This window comes from Microcebus murinus, chromosome 17 (assembly GCF_040939455.1).
Source record: "Microcebus murinus isolate Inina chromosome 17, M.murinus_Inina_mat1.0, whole genome shotgun sequence".
Taxonomy (NCBI): domain Eukaryota; kingdom Metazoa; phylum Chordata; class Mammalia; order Primates; family Cheirogaleidae; genus Microcebus; species Microcebus murinus.
This window is the reverse complement of record NC_134120.1, coordinates 17,311,237-17,323,309: the sequence shown is the minus strand read 5'-3', so window position 1 is coordinate 17,323,309 and position 12,073 is coordinate 17,311,237. Positions and strand designations below refer to the sequence as shown.

Sequence of the window (12,073 nt, the reverse complement as noted above, 5' to 3'; positions counted from 1 at the left end):
AAGTTCTTATAAATTGTAGAGGGGATTATGAACTTAATGGTGTAAAAGTATTCATTATCACAACACAGGGAGTGAGTATATTGAAGCTAAGTGGCCAAGGAATTAATTTCTTCTATTTAACATTATTTTTCCCTCCTCTTATGTGATTGCAAGGCAGTTAGTCAAAAGTAGAAGAAAATCATAGAATTCCAATTTGCAGTACAAGACAATTTCAGAATTATTGATTATCAAGTATTCTGTTGACTTCCCTGATCAACATTCTGATTTAGTTTTTCTCATTATGGTGGCAGCAGAGCTGGTCTCTACAAAGAAACAGCAGATAAGAAACAACACCTAAGACCTAAAGTACAGTGAAGTAGTGGGATGCTAAGTGAAGGCACAAGAGGTATGCCACCCAGGACACTGACGGTTGTAATGCATTGCTGGGGGAGGAGTTGGTGTAGATGTCTGTGCTGGGAAGAAGCCGGGGAAGAGGTTTGCCATTAGCGGAAACAATAAATTGTTGACAGAAAGCCTTTTGACCAGACCGATACTGAGCACACTTTTGCCAAATTACCATGCAAACTATTCTCTCCAAAGGAGCTGATTCTACCCTTTTCTGGTCCCCTTATCCTATGCTCCAGGTCCTGCGTCCAGTAGGATTTTGCTACTTAAGGTGTGTTCTAAGGATTAGCAGCAATAAATGTAACCTACAAGCTAGTTAGAAATGGAGAATCTCGGAAACCACCCCAGACCTACTGAATCAGAAACTTATTTTAACAAGATTCCCAGATGACTTGTAAATGTACATAGTTGGAGGACTGCAATCGGATTCTAATGTATCCTATATATCCATCTATAAACGAAAGCCTATAAAGTGATACTCTAAAGGCAAAAAAAAGTCATAAAATGAATATATTTTGTATCTTTTTAATAGAACTGACCATTGGCCACAAGCATGGTACTAGTTTCCCCCTTCTCCATTCATTCATTCAACCGACATTTGAGAGGAAGATGGGCAAGCATAAGTCATTGACGTTTAAAGAGCTCATTTAATTTCCTAGACATCCATGAGGTTATTATCCCTATTTTGCAAACTGGGAAACTGAGAAGAGCGAAGAGCAGAACCAACATGTCTAAGAAGACACTAACACTAACAGCGTGCAGTGGAGGAACAGGGATGCGAATCCATGCCTCTCGGAACGCAAAGCTCACTCTCCATCACTGCCGCCCCACGGGGAGTGTATATTCATTCCCTCTCCTCTGCAGGAGTGTTGCACAAGGTCAGATTTCTTCCAGTCGAGTAGCAGAGTTCCTTCTCTGTGTGACCCTCTGTGTCCTGGGCAACAGCTAAGTTCGGAGAAAAAACGGATACGGTAACGGACTTTTTCCAGTCATCTAGGCTGAGTCGTGGGGTCAGAAGTGTAAACATGCGACGTCCTGGTCCCCAGGGAAGACCTACACTTGCCATTTCAGGCGTCCCTCCATCTTGGTCCTCCCAACCTGGGCGTTAGAGGCGAGAAGAGAGAGCCTAGACCTCACTTCCCACAACCAAAATGGCGGCCATACCCATCTTGCCCACAGTTGACCCTGTAGCCAACCTCCAGTCTCCATGGTAACGTGGCCGGCTTCTTCGGCGCCGGCTTAAGCTCCGGGTGTGGGGAAATGGTAAGCATTTCCCTCCCCCTCATTTTTGCGACAGTTGCCGCGAAAGTCACGGCAGTTGAGGCTGGAGTCAGCTGATTTATTGCGGCGGCGGCGGCGGCGGCGGCAGCAGCGGCTACACCAGCACCTTGCAGTCTTGGTAGGGAGACGGCGGCCGGGTAGTGCTTGCAGTCCCGTAGGTTTTCCCACTCGGATCTGTGCACTCATCCTCCTTAGATACGCCCTCGCCTTGTCCTCCTTTGCTGGGGCGCCCACGGCTGGTCTGATACCTGACAACTCGGCATGAGATGAAGCTGTGACAGGTAAGGGAGCTTTCAAGCCTCCCCTAGGGAAACCCCGGCGCGGGATACGCCCGCACTGTGGAGATCAGGGGTCGGGGGTCAAGGGTCATAAGCCTCTTCCAGCCGGGAGCTGTGCCAGCTGTCACAGTACTGCTGCTGGGCGCTCTGTTCCGTGCTTTGCCTGCAGGTTCAGGCCCACAGCTAGCGCCTTTACCAGGAACGTGGGGTCCCGTCAGGGGATTTGAGGGCTCCCTTGCCTAGTGAGTGACATTTGCTTCTGGCGACCGTGGTTTAGTCTTCACGTGAGACTGCCTAGCTCTCAGGGACAGTTTAAACGGGATGGAGTGGTTAGTGATGATCCTGGGTGGTTATTGACAGAGCTTTTGGGTGATGTGCTTGCTTTGGGGTTTCATCAGGTCTCTCCTTACCTGTTGGTACTACTCTTTAATTTGCCCTTGCCCTAGGTACTGAGGCCACTGTTAGAGTTTCATCTTTGAGATGGCACCTGCCAGTTCTCATTTCTTTGCCCTAGGACTTGTCTGAGTGGATACCTCCCACTCCCGTTCACTTACTACTGAGTACCAGCATTCGGCAGCTATGTCTGGAGTTAGCACTACCTTGCTTTTGATTCAAAAATTGTGTTTTATGTTTTGACCCACTTATGAGGTCAGTTTCTCAGATCTTGGGCAGAATTTGCTGGTTCTTATAGTCTGAAACTATGGCAGCTACAGTTCCATCACAAACTGCATTGATATTGTTGATGCTGCTCATTTTAGGGTTTAGTCAGTGGCAGCTACAGCTTTCTTTTTCTGTGACATTTGTCAGGAGACACAAAAGGCAAACTGATTTTTTCAGTTGTCTATTTCTTAGGATTTTATGGACAAGATTGCAAGAATTGCCTGTTGTAAGAAAGAAGTTGACTGAATTTTTGACATTTTGTTACACAAAAATTTAAGTTTGGGTCTGCTTTTTACATTATAAACAAACCTGGGACCGTATAAGGGGGAGGGCAGCTTACAAGTGATAATAATGTGGTGAAAATACCTTTAATGTTATGAAGAACCAGAAACTGCTTTGGTTTCATCCAGAACAACAATTCTTAGTTATTTTAAATTGTGAAAACAAACCACTATAAATATAGCAAATGTTTCATTGTTAATGTCAATTAGTGATTATGGTACAGAAATTCATTTGTTCACATGTCTTATCTTCATTTTAAAAATGTTCCAGAGCCCCACTTAACAGAAGAATGAGAGTATACACTTTACTTTTTGTTATTGCCACCTGTAGTTACATTTTAAAAGATCTCAGTGGCTGAATGAATCAAAGTGACTGGGCTTTGCCTTGTTTGAATACCATTGTGGGAATTTAACTTAAATTTTGGGGTAGTGACCCTTGTATTTTACAGTTTCCTTTTATCTTGGGTATAAGTTTTGTTTTAAAGTTTAAGGCTTCCATGTAATAGGCTTAATATTGAGAACCTTTAAAGTAGTGAGCTTGTTTTGTACTTTCCTCCTGAGAAGGGAAAGATGACATTTAACTTTAGTGGTGTGCTATATGTGAGTTCTTGAAGTTTGTATTTGACCTAAGGTGCAGAGGATTGAGTTAATCTTACTCAAAGCAATGATCATCATTGGGCTGTTGAAGGGATCTCCAATGTTTTACCATTCATTGCCTTTTATTTTCAATTCGGCTCCACTCTCTTGCTCATTAACTGATTGACACCCATTCTGTGTGATGGGTACCCTTCTTTTTATATGTGTTATTAAATGTGAATTGTTTTGGGTGGCCACATTTTTAATTTATATAGGTGACATCATGCTGTATATTTCATTACAGTTTTTTCTCTCCCTATAATGTTTTGAAGATCTATTTGTGTTGCTATTCATTGCTTCTAACTGCTGCACAATATTTCAGAATGTACTTCTGTCTACTCTTTTATTTGTAGATACCCATATTACCTTCATTTTCTTACTACTATAGATGATACTATGACAAACATACCTTTTAGCCCTCTGTGATATTTTCTTGGAGATATATATCCAGGAATGTGATTTCCAGATCATTGGGTATTAATAAAATATTAATATATTTTAATTGAAGCACTGCCATAGTGTGTTCCAGAACAAGCTACAATGGTCTATATACCTGTAGGCAATTTGTGAGAGTTTCTGTATCTTTGTATTCCCACCAATGCTTTGTGTTATTAAGTGTCCTCATTTTCCCATACTAATTGATATAAAATAAAATCTCATTTTATATCACATTTCACTGTTATTAATAAATTTGAATGCTTTTTCATGTGAATTTTATCTTTTTGGGTTTTTTCTTTTGTAAAATTGCCTGTTCATCCTTTTACTCATTTTTATTTTGTGGTTTCAGTCCTTTCTTATTGATTTGTGGAAGTTTCTGTATTTCCTATATACTAGTCCTTTAAATATTACAAGTTCTTAATCTGTTATTTGTCTATAATTCTTTTCATAATGTCCTTCATTGAATAGAAATCTTCAATTTTGATATAATTAAATAAAAATTTTTTTGATCTTGTGATTTGTGTTTTGGGCATTTTATTTCAGAAGTCCTTACCTAATTCTATGTCACACAGTTTCTCTTCTATGTTATATAACACTAACTTCATGGTTTTCTTTTAAACTTAAAGGTTTTTAAATACATCTAGAATCTACAAGTTTTTATATGTCACAAGTTTGTGATCCAGTTTGTTTTCCATATAGTATGCCAACTTTCCTAGTGTCATTCTTTCCTTTTCACATAGATTATGGTGCCACACATTGTATATTACATTCTCATATAAACTTTGAATACTGGATCCTGTCCCTTTGGTTTGTTCTTACTCTGATACCATGCTGTTTTAATACTATGGTTTTGTAGTATGTATTTTTCCCCAAAATGAATAATTCTTCCCTTTTATTTTATTTTATTTTATTTTATGACAGAGTCTAGCTTTGTTGCCCAGGCTAGAGTGAGTGCCGTGGCGTCAGCCTAGCTCACAGCAACCTCAAACTCCTGGGCTCAAGCAATCCTCCTGCCTCAGCCTCCTGAGTAGCTGGGACTACAGGCATGCGCCACCATGCCCGGCTAATTTTTTCTATATATATTAGTTGGCCAATTAATTTCTTTGTATTTATAGTAGAGACGGGGTCTTGCTCTTGCTCAGGCTGGTTTTGAACTCCTGACCTCGAGCAATCCTACCGCCTCGGCCTCCCGGAGAGCTAGGAATATAGGCGTGAGCCACCATGCCCGGCCTAGCTTTATTTTTTTATTTATTTATTTTTTGAGACAGAGTCTCGCTTTGTTCTCCAGGCTAGAGTGAGTGCTGTGGCATCAGCCTAGCTCAAACTCCTGGGCTCAAGCAATCCTACTGCCTCAGCCTCCTGAGTGGCTGGGACTACAGGCATGCGCCATTATGCCCAGCTAATTTTTTGTATATATATTAGTTGGCCAATTAATTTCTTTCTATTTATAATAGAGACAGGGTCTCACTCTTGCTCAGGGTGGTTTTGAACTCCTGACCTCGAGTAATCCTACTGCCTCGGCCTCCCGGAGAGCTAGGATTACAGGCATGAGCCACCACACACTGCCTTTAGCTTTATTTTGATATAATTATATATTCATAGGAAGTTGCAAAAATAGTGCATAGAGGTCTTGTTTTCCCCCATGGTTACATTTTATCCAGCTTTACTTAATTTCCCTCAATGGTTACATTTTGTACAACTGTAGTACAATATCAAAACCAAGAAATTGACTTTGTACAATGCCTGTGTAGTATAGTTCTGTGCCATTTTGTCACCTGTGTAGATTCCTGTAACCACCTCTGCCATCAAGGTACAGAACTATGCTCTCACCAGAAAGATCTTGTTCTTGTTGCCTCTTTTTAGTTACATCTACCTCCCTTCCCCTTACTATCCCTAATCCTGGTAATCACTAGTCAGTTTTCTGTCTCTATCATTTTGAGCATGCTATATAAATGGAATCATATGGTGTGTAATCTTTCACGATCGAGATTCATCCAAATTGTTGCACATATAAATAGCTTCTTCTAGGCCAGGCTCGGTGGCTCACGCCTGTAATCCTAGCACTCTGGGAGGCCGATGTGGGCGGATTGCTCAAGGTCAGGAGTTCAAAACCAGCCTGAGTAAGAGTGAGACATCATCTCTACTATACATAGAAAGAAATTAATTGGCCAACTAATATATATATAGAGAAAAAATTAGCCGGGCATGGTGGTGCATGCCTATAGTCCCAGCTAGTCGAGAGGCTGAGGCAGGAAGATTGCTTGAGCCAAGGAGATTGAGGTTCCTGTGAGCTAGGCTGATGCCACGGCACTCACTCTAGCCTGGGCAACAAAGTGAGACTCTGTCTCAAAAAAAAAAAAAAAAAAGAAATAGTTTCTTCTATTTAGCTATTATTCCATGGTGTGTTATGTATCACAGTTTAACTATTCATCTGGATATCTGGGCTATTTCTAGTTTTTGGCTATTACAAAAAAAGCTGCTGTGAAAATTCTTATACAGTTGTTTATATAGATGTAAATTTTCACTTTTTGTGGGATAAATGCCCAGGAAGGTGATTGCTGGATTGTATGGTAAGTGCATGTTTAGTTTTTGAAGTAACTGCCAACCTGTTTTCCAGAGTGCCTATACTATTTTACACTCCTACCAACAATGTAAAGAGATCCTGTTTCTTTGCACCCTCACCAGTATTTGGTATTGTCACTATTTTTTATTGTAGTTCTAATAGGTGTGTAGTGATATCACATTGTGGTCTTAATTTGCATTTCCCAAATGGCTAGTGATGTTAAATATCTAGTAGGACAGGTTCTCTCATCTGTATTTATTTTCAAAGTGGGCTCAACTATTTTTGGATATTCATTCTTTCCCATATGTTTTAGAGTTAGTTTGTTTGAGTTTCTAAAAGCAATACCACTAGAATTTTGATTGAAGATGCATTGGATTTATAGATTTGTTTTGGGGAGAATTGACATATTTATATAATAATATTAGGGCATTTTACCTGAGTATGGAATGGTCTTCCACTTATGACTTTGAGTAAATTTTTTATAATTTGTAAAGATATTGTAAATGGTGTGTATTTTTAAGTAAATTAGTGTTGATAGAAGAAAATGCTATTGGTTTTCATATATTTATATTCTACCTTTTTGTCTTTGTATTTTGTTAGATAGAAATAAAAATCCATACTATAAATCTTGAAATAATTTTAGTATTTGTAGAGTTAGGTCTGGAAATATGTAGTGCTTTTATTCCTGGGCTTATCTGTACATCTTTCTGTGACACTTTATTTGTTTGGACAGATAAACTCAATGATTAGGGTATGAAGTTAGTGAGGTTTTTAGGTTCTGTTGCCATTTTGTGTATTTATTAATAATTGCTGCAATTTTTAAAGAATTAATAGTCTTACATATGTGCATGCTATTGATTGTGGGCTAAATCAACTGAGAGCTCCTGTCTTCAATAAGAGGACACCTTATGTTCTCACAGATACTATGATAGTAACATTAACTAAGAATTTTAATTTCATACATATAACCATTTGTTTTGATCTGTATGTGATACTTAAAGCTACTTTGCTAAACCCAAAAGATGTTAGAAGGAGAAATCCTACATCTTGACTGCCTTAAGAAAGTCCTTAAGGGTCCAATTCCTTTTTATTAAAGAGTATATGTCCTATATACATAAAATATTAACTATTTTAAATAGAACTGAGTATTTTTTACAAAATTTGTTGGTGATATTTAATGAAGTTGCAGGTTTTTTGGCTGATGGTTGTTTGAGTTAGTGAGAGCCATAAAATGTTTAAACAGGCAGAGTATGGTGGCTCATGCGCCTGTAATCCTAGCACTCTGGGAGCCCAGGGTGGGAGGATTGCTCAAGGCAGGAGTTCAAAACCAGCCTGAGCAAGAGTGAGACCCTATCTCTACTAAAAATAGAAAGAATTTAATTGGCCAACTAAATAAATATATAGAAAAAACTAGCCGGGCATGGTGGTGCATGCCTGTAGTCCTGGCTGATGCCATGGCACTCTAGCCCAGGCAATAGAGTGAGACTCTGTCTCAAAAAAAAAAAAGTTTAAACAATGAAATGTTAGGGCACTGGTCAGTCCAGGGTAGATAAAATTTCTGAAGTGTTAAAGGTTATTCTGTGGGCTCTTTTTTTTTTTTGAGACAGAGTCTTGCTTTGTTTCCCAGGTTAGAGTGAGTGTCGTGGTGTCAGCCTAGCTCACAGCAACCTCAAACTCCTGGGCTCAAGCAATCCTTCTGCCTCAGCCACCCCCCCCCCCAAGTAGCTGGGACTACAGGCATGCGCCACCATGCCTGGCTAATTTTTTCTATATATGTTAGTTGGCCAATTAATTTCTTTCTATTTATAGTAGAGATGGGGTCTCACTCTTGCTCAGGCTGGTTTTGAACTCCTGACCTCGATCAATCCACCCGCCTCGGCCTCCCTGAGTGCTAAGATTATAGGCGTGAGCCACCTCGCCTGGCCTGGGCTCTTTTATAATAGAAAATGCTGGGAGAGGTGCTTTTGGAACTCACACACATTGTACTTTATCTGCTGACTCATCTCATTGCTGTGGGGCAGCAGCTAGGCCCAGGAACAGCCCTAGATCTCCAGTTCCATGGCCAGCTTCGTTTTTTAACTGCCTACCCTGTAAACTTCAAACTTCAACATCTGATTTGAAGACAACAGCCTTGCAGAGAAATTTCCATTTCCAAAATGACAGCATAAAAGCAAGCTGGCTTCTCTCTCCCCCACAAAAAACCAAAAAAAAAAAAAAAAAAAAAAACACAGTGCTGAGATCTTCACCAGCAACAACCCAGAGCTCAAGTATGAGGATGAGACAGTTTCCAGGGCCACAGAGAATTGGAACAATGCCGAGCAGATAGCAGGAAACCAGACTTCCACATCTGTTATGCTCCTCCCCACCTTCTGCCAGTTATCAGCCTCACAGAAAATCTCCCCTCAATTCAGTTTCTACACTGAAAAAAGTGAAAATGTGGTAGTTAAACAGCTTTCCCTTCTTCCTGGGTTTTCTGGAAAGGGACCTGTCATTGCCTTAACCTACAGGTGGCATCGTGTCTGTCTGAGGGAGAAATATTCCTGGGGATAGGCAGAAACAAACGGGGGAGTCAGGACTACCGTGTCTAGCCTGGAAACTCTGCACTGTACTCTGCCAAAGGTGATGCCAAATAAGAATGGCTGTAGGAGGTACGTTCCCCAGGGCCCCTGGGCACAAACTCCAAGCCAGCTTCCCACACTGCCTAGATAAATGCTTTGGTGCTTCTTACATTAGGGTCAGGCAGTGCTCTGATCATTTTTCTAGAGCCAATGTAAGCCTGGGTTTAAGACATCACCTAGAGCTGAAAAGGAGGCAGTGACTTAGCAGTGAAGATTCACTAAGCAAATATATTTAATAAAAAACAAAACAAGCAGGACAGAGAAAACTGGAATAAATAACTACTCCTTCAATGAAAAACATAGATGTATAACAATAAGAAACAACAGCAAATAGGGAACCATGACTTCCCCAAAAGGACAAAGCAAAAATCCATTGACTGATCCTAATGAGATGGTGATTTGTGAGTTCTCTGACTAAAAATTCAAAATAGCAATTTTAAGGAAACTTAGTGATCTCCAAGATAACACAAAAAAGTAATTTAGACTTTTATCAGAGAATGTTTTAGAAAGAGATTGAAATAATAAAAAAGCAAACAAATCTTTGAACTGAGAAATGTATTTGCTGAACCAAAAAACTCTTTAGAGACTCTCAACAGCAGCATACAGAGAACAGGAAAGAATCAGTTGGATCCAAGACCAGCTTTTTGAAAATACACAGTCAGGAGAAAAAGAACAGAAAGGATTGAAGACTACCTGTGAGATATAAAAACTTACGCCAAAAGACCAAATCTAAGAATTAGTGAGTTTCAAGAAGGGGCTCAACAAGAGCAAGGGGTAGAAAGCTTATTCAAAGAAATAATAACAGAAAACTTTCCAAAAGTTGAGAAAGATATAAAAATCCAGGTATAGGAAGGTCTTAGAACACCAAACAGATTTAATGCTAACAAGACTACCCCAAAGCATTTAATAATATTACTCTCAAAGTTCAAAGACAAAGATAAGATCCTAAAAGTAGTAAAAGATAAGAAGCACCTAACATATCAAGGAGCTCCAATTGACTGACAACAGAGCCTGCAGCAGAAACCCTGCAGGCCATGAGGGCCTAGAAGGCCATATTGTTTCTACCTTTTCTTTTTTTTTTTTTTTTGAATTTTAATAAAATATTTTACTAATTTAAACTTAACTATAATATTAACAGTTCAATGTGTAATCAATATAAAAGAATTATTAGCGGGGTGCAGGAGATTGAGGTAGGAGGATTGCTTGCTTAAGAGTTTGAGACCAGCAGGAAGGCCATTTTCAAAGTGCTCAAAGAAAAAAGCTACATTGAGTTCAAGTGGCATGATCATTGACACTTTGAACTCACTTGTAGCTCCAGGTTCCTCCTGGAACTACCTGGAAAAAAAAAAAAAATATATATATATATATATATATAAAAGAAAGAAGAAAGGAAAGAAAAGGAAAGGAAAGGGGAAAGAGGGGAAAGGGAAAGGAAAGGAGGAAGAAAGAAAGAGAAAAACTACAATCCAAGATTATTGTATCCTGCAAACTTGTCATTCAAATTTAAAGGAGAGAGAGTCTTTCACAAGTCATAAAAGCTGAGGGAGTTCACTGCCAGAATGTTTTGTAAGAAATGACAATGGGAGTTCTTAAGTCTGAAAGAAAAAAACACTAACGTGGGGGGAAGAAACATTTTCAATATATAAAATGCACAGGTAAAATTAAGTACATGGACAAACTCAGACTACCCTATTGCTGGATTTGTGGTATGCAAAAAATCCACCCATAAATCTAGTATGAAGCCTAAAGGAGAAATCTCAAAAACAGTAATAGCTACAGCGACCTGTGAATAGGTAGATAATTTTAAATATGTAAATTGAGACAACTGAGAGTTAAAATGGGGGAAGGAGGATGGAGTTAAAGTGTAGAATTTTTGGTGTGGTTTTTCTTTTTTTGCTTTTTTTTCTATTAGCATTCCAAGATAACTTGTCATTTCTTTAAAGTAACTTGTTATAGTTATAAAATGTTTTTTGTAAGCCTCATGGTAACTACAATGCAACAACCTATAATAGATTCATTAAAAATGAAAAGCAATATATTAAAACATACTACCAGAGGCGGGGCACAGTGGCTCATCCTGTAATCCCATCATTTTGGGAGACTGAGGTGGGAGGATTGCTTGAGGCCTAAAGTTTTTTTTTTTTTTTTTTTTTTGGTTTTTTTTTTTTTTTTTTTTTGAGACAGAGTCTCACTTTGTTGCCCAGGCTAGAGTGAGTGCCGTGGCGTCAGCCTAGCTCACAGCAACCTCAAACTCCTGGGCTCGAGCGATCCTTCTGCCTCAGCCTCCTGAGTAGCTGGGACTACAGGCATGTGCCACCATGCCCGGCTAATTTTTTCTATATATATTAGTTGGCCAATTAGTTTCTTTCTATTTATAGTAGAGACGGGGTCTCGCTCTTGCTCAGGCTGGTTTTGAACTCCTGACCTTGAGCAATCCGCCCGCCTCGGCCTCCCAAGAGCTAGGATTACAGGCGTGAGCCACCGCGCCCGGCCGAGGCCTAAAGTTTGAGACTAACTTGGGCCTAAAGTTAGAGCCTGTCTCTAAAAAGAAAAAAATTCTTCAGGTGTGGTGGTGCATACGTATAGTCCCACATACTTGGGAGGCTGAGGTGGGAGGATTGCTTGAGCCCCAGAGTCCAAGGCTGCAGTGAGTTATGACCATGCCATTGCACTCTAGCCTGAGTGACAGGGTGTTACCTTGTCTCTAGAAAAAAAAAGCAAAACAAACAAAAAACATACTACCAGAGATATTCACTTCACTACAAAGGAAGACAGTAAGAAAGGAAAAGAGGAGTCTCCAAAAAAACCAGAAAATAAACAACAAAATGACAGTAGTAAGTCCTTACCTATCAATCATAACACTGAAGGTAAATGGTCTCAGTTCTCCAATTAAAAAACACAGAGTGGCTGAATATAGAAATAAGACCCAACTAT

At 39.6% G+C, this 12,073-nt stretch overlaps 1 protein-coding gene and 1 long non-coding RNA gene across 5 annotated transcripts in view; one reads left to right on the top strand and one right to left on the bottom strand.

Annotated features, from left to right (window-relative positions):
* Positions 1 to 895: 895 nt before the first annotated feature.
* Positions 896 to 1,666, bottom strand: LOC142861655 (uncharacterized). The gene is made up of 2 exons (XR_012912880.1): positions 1,581 to 1,666; positions 896 to 1,482 (listed from the first exon to the last, which is right to left on the bottom strand). It is a non-coding gene; the product is annotated as an uncharacterized LOC142861655 (long non-coding RNA).
* Positions 1,667 to 1,720: 54 nt separating this feature from the next.
* WDR7 (WD repeat domain 7) overlaps positions 1,721 to 12,073 on the top strand; it is a 315,698-nt gene continuing 305,345 nt past the window's right edge. For 2 of the 4 annotated variants that reach the window (XM_012745464.3, XM_012745468.3), the window contains exon 1: positions 1,722 to 1,946. The gene's annotated coding sequence lies outside the window, so the exon portion shown is untranslated. Of the gene's footprint in view, positions 1,947 to 12,073 lie in introns of all 4 variants that reach the window. The other 2 variants (XM_012745467.3, XM_012745469.3) reach the window with 2 other exon arrangements.